The sequence below is a fragment of the Pleurodeles waltl genome, chromosome 2_1, assembly GCF_031143425.1.
Source record: "Pleurodeles waltl isolate 20211129_DDA chromosome 2_1, aPleWal1.hap1.20221129, whole genome shotgun sequence".
Taxonomy (NCBI): Eukaryota; Metazoa; Chordata; class Amphibia; order Caudata; family Salamandridae; genus Pleurodeles; species Pleurodeles waltl.
In genome coordinates this window covers 797,816,919-797,831,203 of record NC_090438.1, presented here as the reverse complement: position 1 = coordinate 797,831,203, position 14,285 = coordinate 797,816,919, and positions in this window count along the sequence as shown.

The following is a 14,285-nucleotide window of genomic DNA, read 5'->3' as shown; positions in this document are numbered from 1 at the left end:
TTTTCATTTGCGACCACAAGTGGCCTTTGTGTCTGGCCAAAAAAATAATTTTTCAGGGCAGGCAGTGGTCCAATGGACCACTACCTGCCCTGAAAAATACCGACCGAAACTAAAGGTTTAGTTTTTTTTTTCAAAGTGCAGCTCGTTTTCCTTTAAGGAAAAAGGGTTGCACTTTGAAAAAAAAAGACTGCTTTATTTAAAAGCAGTCACGGACATGGTGATCTGCTGTTCCCAGCAGGCCACCATCTCCGTGAGTGCCTGAATCGCTATGGAGTCGCAAATTGCAACCCACCTCATTAATGTTAATGAGGTGGGTCTTTGCGACCCCATAGCGACTCGCAGAAGGTGTCTGAGACACCTTTCTGCATTCCAAATTGCGAGTTGCAATTTGCGAGTCGCTGGGACTCGCAAATTGCAACTCGCAATTTGGAACCTTGCTACATCTGGCTCTAAGTATTCTTCATTGTACAGTCATATTTGCAACAAGCTAGGGCTATGTCTGGAAATTCACAGTTTGGTATAGAGACAAAGATATTAACAGATAGGATAAAGCACTCCTACCCATTATATGAGAAGGGCTTCTACCATATATGGCAGTAGGCGAGAGACTGAGGGGAAGAGTTACTAATTTTTTATGCAATGTATTTCAGCAAACAAATCTGCTGTGCTGCACTGCGCAATGGAGAAAACACTGCGCAGAGCCATATCTTCTAAGATTGGCCTGTTTTGCTGAAATCCTATGGACTAGCACTCTAATTAAGTTTACTTGTGTGATGCAAAACCTCGCCGCAAGGTACAGAGATTAATGTACACAGTCTAGCATATGATTTATACAGGAAACATAGCCTTCCAATACAAACTTCTATGCCGAGACAAACTCATAAGCACCCCATTTATTAGGTGTGTGTTGCGCATTTCAGCACATACGCAATGTGTTTTGAGAAATGAAAACTTTCCCCATTGTTAGCGCCTGCTTCAAGCAGAAAAATATTGATGCAAAGCCTGTAAGTGCTATTTTTGTGGACCAGGCTTCGTGTCAAAACATATTGGTTTCTGTGCTGGCCTGCTTGAGTGGCACCTAGTAACCACCATTGACACAAAGCAATTTTTGTGCTGAGAAAGGGACACCATTGAGTGCAAAATAATGTTTGTACTTGAAAGTAAAGACTAATGTGTGGCTGTGCTTTGATTTTTGTACTTCCTGGCAACACCAATCTACTCTGCAAAGCTCCATTATATGCCACTGTACTTTACACCACTTAGTAACACTGCACTGTACGCCACTGCACTCTATGCCAATACACTCCATTCCAAGGCACTTTAATCTGTAACACTCAACTCTATGTCCTTGCACTCTATGCCAGTCCACTGTACAGCAGTCTAATCTACTCTGCACCACTGAGCTCTATGCCATTGAACTCTACACCCTTTTATGATGTTACACTGTATGCCACTCTATACAACAGTCTACATGCATTCTACACAACTGCACTCTATGCCAGTGCACTGTACTCTGTATTAATGTACTCTACACCACTACACTCATTGCCACTCTACTCTACTCTACTCCACTGAACTCTGGCACTCTACTCTGCAAAATGGCAAGCAGCCACTGAACTCTATGCCACTTTACTCTTCACTAATCCACTCTATGACACTGCACTCTTTGCCACTACACTCTATGACACTATACTCTATACAACTTTATGTTGCACTACTCTACGCCACTGCACTCTATACCGCTCACATCTAGTCTGCACCACTGCTTCTGCATCACTCAGCTCTACACCACTCCACTCTGAACCATCCTATGCCACTCTACTCTATGCCACTACACTCTACACCACTCAACTCTACTTAGTGCCACTCTACTCTGCACCACTCTACTCTGCCCCACTCTACTGCTCCACTCTACTGCGCACCTCTCTACTCTGCGTCACTCCACTGTGTGCCAATCCACTCTGCACCACTGCATTCAGAACCACTGCACTCCATCGTACAGATCTCTAATTTACACCACTCCATACTACGATGCTGCATTGTACTTCACTGAATTCAATGCCATTGCATTGAATGCCACTATACTCTGCAACACTCCACACCATTGCACTCTACAGCAGTCCATTCTATTCTATGCCAATCCAGTGTATGCCACTCTACACAACTCTACACAATGCCACTCCAATAAAAAACACTCTCTGCCACTCCACTCTCTTCCACTTTTCACCATTCCACTCTACTACACTCCATGCCACTCTCTTCTATGCCACTAACCTTTAGCCATGTTGAACAGCAGCCACGCCGGTGAGCAACATGGCTAAAACACTTTGGCAAAGTCAGTAGCTCTTGCATAGGCAAGACTTATTGGCTTTCTCAATGCTTGCTGTCCTTTGTTGTAGCTTTTTGATTCACCAGAACACCTTTTGAACTGATGTGACAAGCAACATTATATCCAATGCCCCACTATAAAATGCTCAAAGCTCCTATTTTGTCATGCTCATATTTATAATCATTCCTGAGCCATGGCTCTCTTCTGTCACCCAGAAAGTGAAGGAAAATCACTTTAATTTCATCAGAAGAAGCAGGAGCACAGTGAATTGTGATGTTTAGCTGGGATTTCTATGTTTAAAGTTTCTTGTATGTGCTGCTCCAGCTGTTCAATCAATCAATCAATCAGGGATTTGTAAAGCACACTACTCAACTGTGAAGGTCTCAAGGCGCTGACTGAGGTTGTTTCATAAAATATAAAGGGACATATTCACAAGCCCCTTGCGCTTCTTAAGGTCGCCGTAGTGTCTTTTTTTACAGTCCCACATCCTGCACCATATTTACAAAGTTGTGCAATGCTAGGTGGTTAAACACCTACATCTATGTTGAGCAGAAATGCCAAGATGAAATTATTGTGGGGTGGAAGGACAGCCTAACCTGTGTGCACCCAAAAAAACCACATGAACCAAAGGCCTCAAGATGAATCACCAGAATTGTATTGGCAGAAGACACATTCAGAATGTACTGACCACTTGATGACTACAATCACATATACAATGATGTCCAGGGTCTGCCTGCATAACAGTCAACTAGGACTTAAAAGGATCAAAGACACATCCTGCCCAGCCACTGTTTTGCCTGCACTGCTAGCAAGATGTAAGTCTATGACAATACTTCCAAGTGTTAGTGAACTCATAGATTCTGCATCTGGCTGACTGAAATTGAATTGGCATATTATGTCTATAAAATTGATAGCAAGTATACCAGTCACATAAGGAAAACCTGTCAATCCAATGTGTATATGGCCTTGGCTAAATGCCACTGTAAAGTATTGGAGGCAGATGTCACAATACAACCTGTAACATTGTATCTCTCACATCAGCAGGTTGAGCTGCCACTCCTAACACCAAGATCACTGAAGAGACTGCTACTACCCCATGGGTGAAGCCCTCAGTGATGACAACACTCCTGGACGTTGAGGACGGCTGTGGCCCATCAGGGCAACCTTCTCAGACGACACCACTGAGCCTCATCATGACCACATTGACTCCTCCCAGCCCAGTTGCATCTTTATCTGAGGCAGCCATTCACCTCCCAACCTGTGTCCCGAGAACAGTGACTACCATACTATGGTGGTCATTCTGACCCTGGCGGTCTTTGACCGCCAGGGCGGAGGACCGCGGGAGCACCGCCGACAGGCCGGCGGTGCTCCAATGGGGATTCCGACCGCGGCGGTAAAGCCGCGGTCGGACCGGCACCACTGGCGGGGTCCCGCCAGTGTACCGCGGCCCCATTGAATCCTCCGCGGCGGCGCAGCTTGCTGCACCGCCGCGGGGATTCCGACCCCCCCTACCGCCATCCAGATCCCGGCGGTCGGACCGCCGAGATCCGGATGGCGGTAGGGGGGGTCGCGGGGCCCCTGGGGGCCCCTGCAGTGCCCATGCCACTGGCATGGGCATTGCAGGGGCCCCCGTAAGAGGGCCCCTACATGTATTTCACTGTCTGCTGCGCAGACAGTGAAATACGCGACGGGTGCAACTGCACCCGTCGCACAGCTTCCACTCCGCCGGCTCGATTCCGAGCCGGCTTCATCGTGGAAGCCTCTTTCCCGCTGGGCTGGCTGGCGGTCTGAAGGCGACCGCCCGCCAGCCCAGCGGGAAAGTCAGAATTACCGCCGCGGTCTTTCGACCGCGGAACGGTAACCTGACGGCGGGACTTTGGCGGGCGGCCTCCGCCGCCCGCCAAGGTCAGAATGAGGGCCTATGTCCCCAGTCCAAGTCACAGCAGCACACTTCCTACAATGATGGTCCTGGAACCAGTGATAGGGGGCAAGCGGGGGTAGGGTGCGTGGGAGGGATGTTGTAGGCCAGCGGCATGAGGCCACTGGGGATGGTCCTGGCCAGGACACCATCAGCCAAGTCTTGGGAGCCTATCAAAAATCCCAAGGCGTGATGAGCCAGGTACTTATCAAACTCAGGAAAATAAAGCAGCTGCAGATGGACTTCCATCAGGAGTCAGTGGAAAAGTGGGAGGACACAAACACCAGTGTGGCCTCCTCATCAAGGGTGTTCAGGGAGATGAGCAGTACCCTGCTCAGGGCCCGTGAGCAACACCACACCCTTTCCTTCAGCCCAGCAACAGCAGGCCCTTCTACATGAGTGGCAGCCAATAGAAAGGAGGCCCTCTCAGGGGAAGCACCTGCCACAGACACCCCTGCCTCTGTAGCAGCAGAACCCCCCTGCAAGCAGAGACATCCACCCAAGACTCCAGGAGGTGCAGATGGCAAGACACCAACCACAGACAGTAAGTGATTTCATCCTGATTTCATTCCTTTGTGTGCCAATTATTCACTCTGTTGACTGTTCTCCAACCATGGTTCACCTTCCAAGGTAGAAGGACACTGTACTTTGAACTCCAAATGTTGTGTCATCTACTAACATGATTTAATCCACCATGACTGATCACCTCACTTTCATCTTCTCTAGCATCAGTTTCTTTTCCTGCACCTATGTAAATGAACTCAAAAATCAGAAAAAAACATTGCCTGCTTGCTTGTGTTAAGATGTTCCTTGTGATACAAATGAAGAAGACACAAGATGGTAATAGAAGGAGGGATATGTCACAGGTAGTGTCATGCTGAGGATTAATTGCAACACACTGATCACACCAAACATTTCATTGCACATTGTCATAGTCAAGAATGGCTGAACCATATTGAATCAGGCTAGATATGCCAAAGTACCACCCCCAGATCACAGAAGAAAGGGCTTGCCAGACCTTGTCCCCTAGAATAGGCTAACCGATTAGTAGATGTTATCACCAGCTTGAGCCCTATCACATACCAAAACATGATCTGCCAACATAACATAAGCCATGGCACAGCCAGGGGGCAGTACAACAGTCCCTGATCATGGGTCCATCCCATTACGATGACAAAGCATTTATGGGCATGGTACAACCTAGGTCAGTGTTGTGGCACGGACAATCTGGCCTACAATGAGGAAACACACCTACAGCTACAAACAGGACATACAGTATCACTGTCAACACAGTGTGAAGGGAGAATGCATGGATTGCACTTGATTAAAACATATTTCAAGGCCATACGATTGCACACATCTGACATCTAGACCAACACACCACATCAAACCAGTATATCCTGCACTTAAGGTTTCCACCCACACACTAAGTAGCCTTGCCACAGGACTCATGCACACTAAGGGGGTCATTCTGACCCCGGCCGGCGGCGGAAGCCGCCGGCCTGGCTGGAACCGCCAGAATACCGCTGTGGGTATTCTGGGTTTCCCGCTGGACTGGCAGGCGACCGCCAGTAGGCCGCCCGCCAGCCCAGCGGGAAACACCCTTCCATGAGGATGCCGGCTCCGAATGGAGCCGGCGGAGTGGAAGGGGTGCGACGGGTGCAGTTGCACCCGTCGCGATTTTCAGTGTCTGCATGACAGACACTGAAAATCTTGGTGGGGCCCTGTTACGGGGGCCCACGACACCCCATACCGCCATCCTCTGCCTGGCGGCCAAAACCGCCAGGAACAGGATGGCGGTATGGGGGTCGGAATCCCCATGGCGGCGCAGCAAGCTGCGCCGCCATGGAGGATTCCCCTAGGGCAGCGGAAAACCGGCGGTACACCGCCGGTTTTCCGTTTCTGACCGCGGCTGTACCGCCGCGGTCAGAATGCCCAAGGGAGCACCGCCAGCCTGTTGGCGGTGCTCCCGCGGTCGTTGGCCCTGGCGGATTTTACCGCCAGGGTCAGAATGACCCCCTAAATCTGTGACCAACATTACCTGGATCAATCCATGTTCTCTTCCTATATCAGAACAGCATCAGATGCCAGTCAATGGCACGACTCTGAAATTCCCACACGAGGATGACATGGTGAAGGTACCTTGATAATTAATAATACAAGGAGTTAAAGTTGGAAATGTATACCTATGACCATAAGCTCATATCAACAATCAGTGGATGCATTTACATTGCAATGAGACTGACACAAACCAGGCAGATATCAAGGTAGTGAAATGTTCAAGTCTGACTTAGCAAGCAAAGCTTGGATGCATACGGTAAAGCATAACATCCACAATCTGTGGGAAAAACACCCTACTCCACACATCCTGACAATTACAGTTCCTCATACAGTCACAGTGGTAACATAAGAATACTAACTTACACTCAGGTAAATTAGTGATTGGTGAGACCTGCCGCAAGGTTTCACCTTCCTCCTTATCACAGTCATCCTCACTTGGCATTTCAGAATTCTCACTCAGTGGCACTGCTGGCTCCCCCTCCTGCGGGATGTATAGGATATTCTTCAGCAGGACAATGTTGTGGAGCAGCAGGCCAGATTGATCTTACACACTTTTTCGGGTGAGTAAATGCAGGCTCCACCTGTCTTGTCCAGACACCTAACTCTGGCCTTCAGGAGCCCAAAAGACCACTCCACAACATGCCGTGTTCTTCCACGGACATTGTGGAAGCGGACTTCCCCTAACATAGTTGTGTTCCTCACTGGCATCAACAACCATGGACAGTTTGGGTTTGCAGAGTCTCCTGTTTTGGAATTGAACCTATGTGGAACTGTGAGTCCCTCTCATTGGATTTGTTGCAGCAGACATTGCACACATACAAACAGGACAGATTTGACTTACCAATCAGCCAGGCCCTCTCTGTGTGCACAGTTGTTGGACTTTTGCTTATGCAGGGTCATCCCCAGTCTTTTTGCCTCCTGCCTCCTATTTTTTTCAGACCTGTTGCTGTTGGCTTTTCAACTCTGAGCACTTTACCACTGCTAACCAGTGCTAAAGTGCATATGGTCTCCGTGTAAATTTTATGTAATTGGTTTATCCATGATTGGCATATTTGATTTACTAGTAAGTCCCTAGTAAGGTGCACTAGAGGTGCCAGGGCCTGTAAATCAAATGCTACTAGTGGGCCTGCAGCACTGGTTGTGCCACCCACATAAGTAGCTCTGTAATCATGTCCCAGACCTGCCACTGCAGTGTATGTGTGTGTATTTTTACACTGTAAATTCGACTTGGCAAGTGTACCCACTTGCCAGGCCTAAACCTTACCTTTTCTTACATGTAAGGCACCCCTAAGGTAGGCCCTAGGTAGCCCCAAGGGCAGGGTGCAGTGTATGGATAAGGTAGGACATATCGTAATGTGGTTCATATGTCCTGACAGTGAAATACTGCCAACTTCGTTTTTCACTGTTGCAAGGCCTGTCTCTCTCATAGGATAATATGGGGCTACCTTTAAATATGATTAAAGTGTAGATTCCCCTAGAGAGTAGATGGACATGTGGAGTTTGGGGTGCCTGAACTCACAATTTAAAAGTACATCTTTTAGTAAAGTTGATTTTAAGATTGTGCGTTTGAAAATGCCACTTTTAGAAAGTGAGCATTTTCTTGCTAAAACCATTCTGTGACTCTGCCTTGTTTGTGGATTCCCTGTCTGGGTCAGTTTGACAGTTGGGTTGTTTTTCACCTCGCACTAGACAGTGACACAAAGGGGGCTGGGGTGTAACCTGCATTTCCTGATTAGCCATCTCTGCTAGGAGGGAGGGGTGGAGTGGTCACTCTCATCTGAAAGGACGGTGCCTGGCTCTGACAATGCCGGTTCCAACCCCCTGCTGTGTGTCTGATGCCTTGCCTGAGCAAGGCAGGATTTCACAAGTAGGTGTGAGTCCCCTTTGAAGAAAGGTGACTTCAAAGACTAAAATGGGTATAAGAAAGGCACCCAAATCTACAGACTTGAGAAATACTTCTGGAACCAAGAGGAACCTCTGCCTGGAGAAGAGCTGATAGCTGAGGAAGAAGTACTGCCCTGCCTGTGACTGTGCTTTGTGGAGCTTTACTGCAGTGCTGCTTCTGCCAGAGTAAGAGGGCAAAGACTGGACTTTGTGTGCCTTCCATCTTGTGAAGAAATCTCCTAGGGCTTAATTTAGAGCTTGCCTCCTGTTGTTTGAAGTCTCAGGGACAGCAAAGACTTCTCTCTGTCAGCACCTGGAGTCTCTGGAGAGACTCCTACCCCGACAAGTGGTGCCCTATCCAGTACCTGGGCCCTTGAAAGGAAAGCTGGTGGAAATCCAAAGAAATCGACTTCGGACGACTCCGGACCGACGCCGCTGCTGAATCCGGTAACGCTGCCTGCACCTGACGCCGTGACCTTCACTGGAAAGCGACGCTCTTCGCAGGCCCGACGCCGCAGCAGCCCCGCTGAAATCCGCGACTCCGTGGAAGTCGCCGCACCACGTCGTGACCGACGTCGCTCGAAGTGCACTGATTCAACGTTTCGCACAGACGCCGCGATTCCCGACTTCGCACATCGGCTTGTTTTCACTCTTCACCAAAGGTACTGTACTTGGGGTCTACGTGACTCTGTGTCCGGCGCCGCTGGTGTTGGCTTGTTGGGAATGACTCCGTCACGACGCCGTGTTAAAATCTCATCAAAGCATTTTTGTTTCTAAGCGCTATTTTTGAGTTTAATCTTTAAAAATTCATAACTTGACTTGTGTATGTCGGATTTTTGTCGTTTTGGTCTTGTTTTGTTTAGATAAATATTTCCTATTGTTCTAAACCGGTGTTGTGTCATTTTGTAGTGTTTTCACGAAGTTACTGTGTGTGTTGGTACAAATACTTTACACCTAGCGCTCTGAAGTTAAGCCTACTGCTCTGCCAAGCTACCAAGGGGGTAAGCAGGGGTAACTGAGGGTGATTCTCTTTTACCCTGACTAGAGTGAGGGTCCTTGCTTCAACAGGGGGTAACCTGACTGTGAACCAAAGACCCCATTTCTAACATTGGTGATCAGCGGTTGGGATTTGGACTTGTATTTGTACTTGACATACAGTGATTAAGTGTACACTATTATTTTGAGTGTAGACCACTACGTGACCACATACTGCTTGTCTTGAGATTTTAGCTTTTTCTCTTTTTGTGGATTTTTCCATACGTCCACAATGTTTTTCTTCGCTGATCTTTGTTTGACTTTGAACTTGATTTGGGAACTTGTTTCTGCATTTGGAACTTTGCACTCTTTTAACCTTTCATCATGTCTCAACTTGGAGATGCATCAGTTGAAGCTGTTTTTGACCTGAAGCAATTGGATAGTTATAACAAGGCTCAGCTAAAGCAGTTTTGTAAAAATGTTGGTTGTCCCATTAAGAGCTCTTCCAAGAAGGATGAGCTGAAAAAGGCGCTGAGGGCCTGGGGGACAACCAGAAGCGCTGGAGGGCACACTGAGGATGAGGAGGAGGATGAGGATGAGGAGGGAGGGCAATCAGTACATAATGGTATAGTGGGGGGACCTGTTATTCCCAGGGAAAGAGTCTCTAGGGCAGGTAGCAGTGTATCCTCCAAAGGTCTGACGCCTGAAGAATTGCAGGACTGACAGGCAGAAAGGGCATACCAATTGGATCTACAGAAGTTCAATCTGGAGAAAGGAAGAGATGAGAGAAGAGCAGTCCTTGAGGAAAGGAGAATGATTTATGCTTACGAGCTTAAATTGAAAGAGCTGGAAGTCATGAGGGCTGAGTCCAGCTGGAATGGTGGCAGCAACAATTTGATATCCAGTACTGCTGAAGAAGTGCACATGCCCAGAGATGTGGTGCCCTACTTGAAGGAGGGAGTTAACACACACCAGGAGGTTCAGGGGTATGAGATAGCTCTAGTGGCGCACAGGGTCCCTGAGGTGGATTGGGGAACTGGCATGGGGAGTCATATTCCTACTGGTGGGAGGGACACTCTACTGACTCTAGGTGAGAGTGACAGGGAGAGGGGTTCCCCCAAGGTAGAAGTCCTGGTTATGGAGTGTGAAGACATCCCAGAAGAGTGTGGGTTGAGTGTCAGGGACAGTCAGGTACTGTCTCACCAGTCTCAGGAGGGTGATGTGGGGTGCTTTTCCAAAGCAGAGTCACTGGATGGTTGGGTGAAGGGTACTTTGGTTAATTCATGTAAGGGGTGAGTGATGTAATTGCTAGAGAGCATATGTCTAGTCCTTATTTTCCAGAGCTATACCAACACCAGGTGGAGTGTGAGTTCTCTGACCCCAGGGAGCTTATAATGAAGGCAGACTTCTGGGTGAGTACCAGAGAGTCTGAAGAGGCATTTGGGGGTGCTCCTGAGAGGAGTGGTCTAGGTAGTTCCCAACCAGGTGAGGGAGGGAAGGATTGTAGTTTCCCAGGTAGGTCCCACTGTAGTGGGATGGGTGAGGGACCCCATGTCTAGTCTCAGAGGAGAGGGAATGGGGATGGGCTGAGGTCCAAGGTGCCCGAGATCCGGTCCCAGGTCCTGGAGGGTTCCATGAGGGAACACCAGGAGGGGAGCCTAGCCTGTACCATAGGGCAATCTGTTGAGGGAGACCCCACAGTGTCAGGAGAACTTGGGGGGGCGGCTGTAGCCAGCGTCCCACCAGTTCAGGTGTCTGGCAGTACCACTCCTAGTGAGGGGGTGCAGAAGTCCAGACAGAGGGTTGAGAGGGGGTTTCCGACCCCAGTGGAGAACCTGGACGGTCAGGGGTCAGCTCTGAGAGCAGAGCCCCCCATGAATGACCTTGGTGAGACCATTTCTGGGTTGGGGGGAATCCAGACTCTGTCAGATGGGCAGAGGTCAGGAGACCTGCACCAGCCAGACTCTTGTGTGGCCCTTGGGGACGGTGTGTCCCTTAAGGGGGGTAAGTGTGCCCCCCCTAGAAGTCCTGGTGTGCCAGGCAATGGTTCAACTGCAGGGTGGTGACTCTGGGTTGAATGATCAGGTTCTGGGGGTAAACTCTGACATGATGGGGGGTAAGTGTGCTCCCAAGGAAGTCCTGGTGTGCCAGGCAGTGGTTCAACCGCACGGTGGTGACTCTGGGTTGGATGACCAGGTTCAGAGGGTAAACTCTGACCTGGTGGGGGATAGGTATGCCCCCCAGGAAGTCCTGGGTTGCCAGGCGGTGGTCCAGTCTGTGGGTACAGACCCTGGACTGGAGGATCAGGTTCAGGGTGTCCCACCTGACCTGGAGGAAGGGGCTACTGCTAACAGTGCCCCTACCATGTTGTCTTCTGGGGGGGCCACTCCTAGTTGGGTGGTTCAGGACCCCAGAAGAGAGGGCAGGGGGAGGGAAGCCTCACCCCTGGCCCTGGTCCAACCTGAAGGTACAGACCCCAGGTTGGAGGATCAGTTGCAGGTTAACATCCCTGCACTGGTGGAAGAATTGTGCAGGACTGCTTCTACAAGCACCCTGACAATTTTTTACTCGGGGGGTGCCGCTCCTGGAGGGAGGGTACAGAGCCCCAGAGGGGAGGACCAGGGTCAGGTTATCTTCTCTGACCTGGTGGAAGGGAGAGTGGTCAAAGGGTGTCAGGCACCTGGGGCTACCGCCCCCCACTCTCCACAGTCACAGTGGGTGGAGAGGCCTGAGGTCAGGCTCTCATCCCTGACAGTCATTAGGGGTCACTGTGGCTTGCTGTCCTGGTGGACAGAGTTGCCCCTGGGTGTGGGACGAGAGTCACACCCCAGGGGTGGAGTGGGTAACACCACTGTGTTGGCCCTGGTGGTACTATCTGCCTATTGCAATACATCCGTGAGCAAAGTAAAGTTAGGTGCTGCACAGATGGTGTCTGCAGATGTGGAGAAGGGTTCCCCATGGGTTAGCTTAGTGGGCCCTGAGAGTATGGACAGAGGGATCCAACTGGAGTCAGGAAGGCGTATAACTGGAACATGCCCCTGCAGTTGTGGGCCTGGGTCCTTGTTCTATCGGCCCAATCAGGGAAGTACATCAAGGTATTGATTGTTCTCCCCTGGCTTTAGGCTGGTAGGGGGTCGTGTTGGACTTTTGCTTATGCAGGGTCATCTCCAGTCTTTTTGCCTCCTATTTTTTTCTGACCTGTTGCTGTTGGCTTTTCAACTCTGAGCACTTTACCACTGCTAACCAGTGCTAAAGTGCATATGCTCTCCGTGTAAATTGTATGTAATTGGTTTATTCATGATTGGCATATTTGATTTACTAGTAAGTTCCTAGTAAGGTGCACTAGAGGTGCCAGGGCCTGTAAATCAAATACTACTAGTGGGCCTGCAGCACTGGTTGTGCCACCCACATAAGTAGCTCTGTAATCATGTCCCAGACCTGCCACTGCAGTGTCTGTGTGTGTATTTTTAAACTGTAAATTCGACTTGGCAAGTAGACCCACTTGCCAGGCCTAAACCTTACCTCTTCTTACATGTAAGGCACCCCTAAGGTAGGCCCTAGGTAGCCCCAAGGGCAGGGTGCAGTGTAAGGATAAGGTAGGACATATAGGGGGTCATTCTAACCCTGGCGGTCCAAGACCGCCAGGGCTAAAATGACGGGGGCACCACCAACAGGCTGGCGGTGCCCCACTGGGCATCCTGACCGCGGCGGTTCGGCCGCGGTCAGAAGTGGAAAACCGGCGGTCTCCCGCCGGTTTTCCGCTGCCCAAATGAATCCTCCATGGCGGCGCAGCAAGCTGCGCCGCCATGGAGGATTCTGACACACCATACCGCCATCCTGTTCCTGGCGGTTCTCCCGCCAGGAACAGGATGGCGGTATGGGGTGTCGCGGGGCCCCTGGGGGCCCCTGCAGTGCCCAAAGGCATGGGCACTGCAGGGGCCCCCGTAAGAGGGCCCCAAAAAGAATTTCAGTGTCTGCTTTGCAGACACTGAAATTTGCGACGGGTGCAACTGCACCCGTCGCACCTTCCCACTTCGCCGGCTCAATTCTGAGCCGGCGTCCTCGTGGGAAGGGTGTTTTGCACTGGGCTGGCGGGTGGCCTTTTGGCGGTCGCCCGCCAGCCCAGTGCAAAACCCAAAATACCCTCAGCGGTCTTTCGACCGCGGAGCGGTATTTTGGAGGGGGAAGTCTGGCGGGCGGCCTCCGCCGCCCGCCAGACTTAGAATCACCCCCATAGTAATGTGGTTTATATGTCCTGACAGTGAAATACTGCCAACTTCGTTTTTCACTGTTGCAAGGCCTGTCCCTCTCATAGGATAATATGGGGGCTACCTTTAAATATGATTAAAGTGTAGATTCCCCTAGAGAGTAGATGGACATGTGGAGTTTGGGGTCCCTGAACTCACAATTTAAAAGTACATCTTTTAGTAAAGATGATTTTAAGATTGTGCGTTTGAAAATGCCACTTTTAGAAAGTGAGCATTTTCTTGCTTAAACCATTCTGTGACTCTGCCTTGTTTGTGGATTCCCTGTCTGGGTCAGTTTGACAGTTGGGTTGTTTTTCACCTCGCACTAGACAGTGACACAAAGGGGGCTGGGGTGTAACCTGCATTTCCTGATTAGCCATCTCTGCTAGGAGGGAGGGGTGGAGTGGTCACTCTCATCTGAAAGGACTGTGCCTGGCTCTGACAATGCCGGCTCCAACCCCCTGCTGTCTGTCTGATGCCTTGCCTGAGCAAGGCAGGATTTCACAAGTAGGTGTGAGTCCCCTTTGAAGAAAGGTGACTTCAAAGACTAAAATGGGTATAGAAAGGCACCCAAATCTACAGACTTGAGAAACACTTCTGGAACCAAGAGGAACCTCTGCCTGGAGAAGAGCTGATAGCTGAGGAAGAAGTACTGCCCTGCCTGTGACTGTGCTTTGTGGAGCTTTACTGCAGTGCTGCTTCTGCCAGAGTAAGAGGGCAAAGACTGGACTTTGTGTGCCTTCCATCTTGTGAAGAAATCTCCAAGGGCTTGATTTAGAGCTTGCCTCCTGTTGTTTGAAGTCTCAGGGACAGCAAAGACTTCTCTCTGCCAGTACCTGGAGTCTCTGGAGAGACTCCTACCCCGACAAGT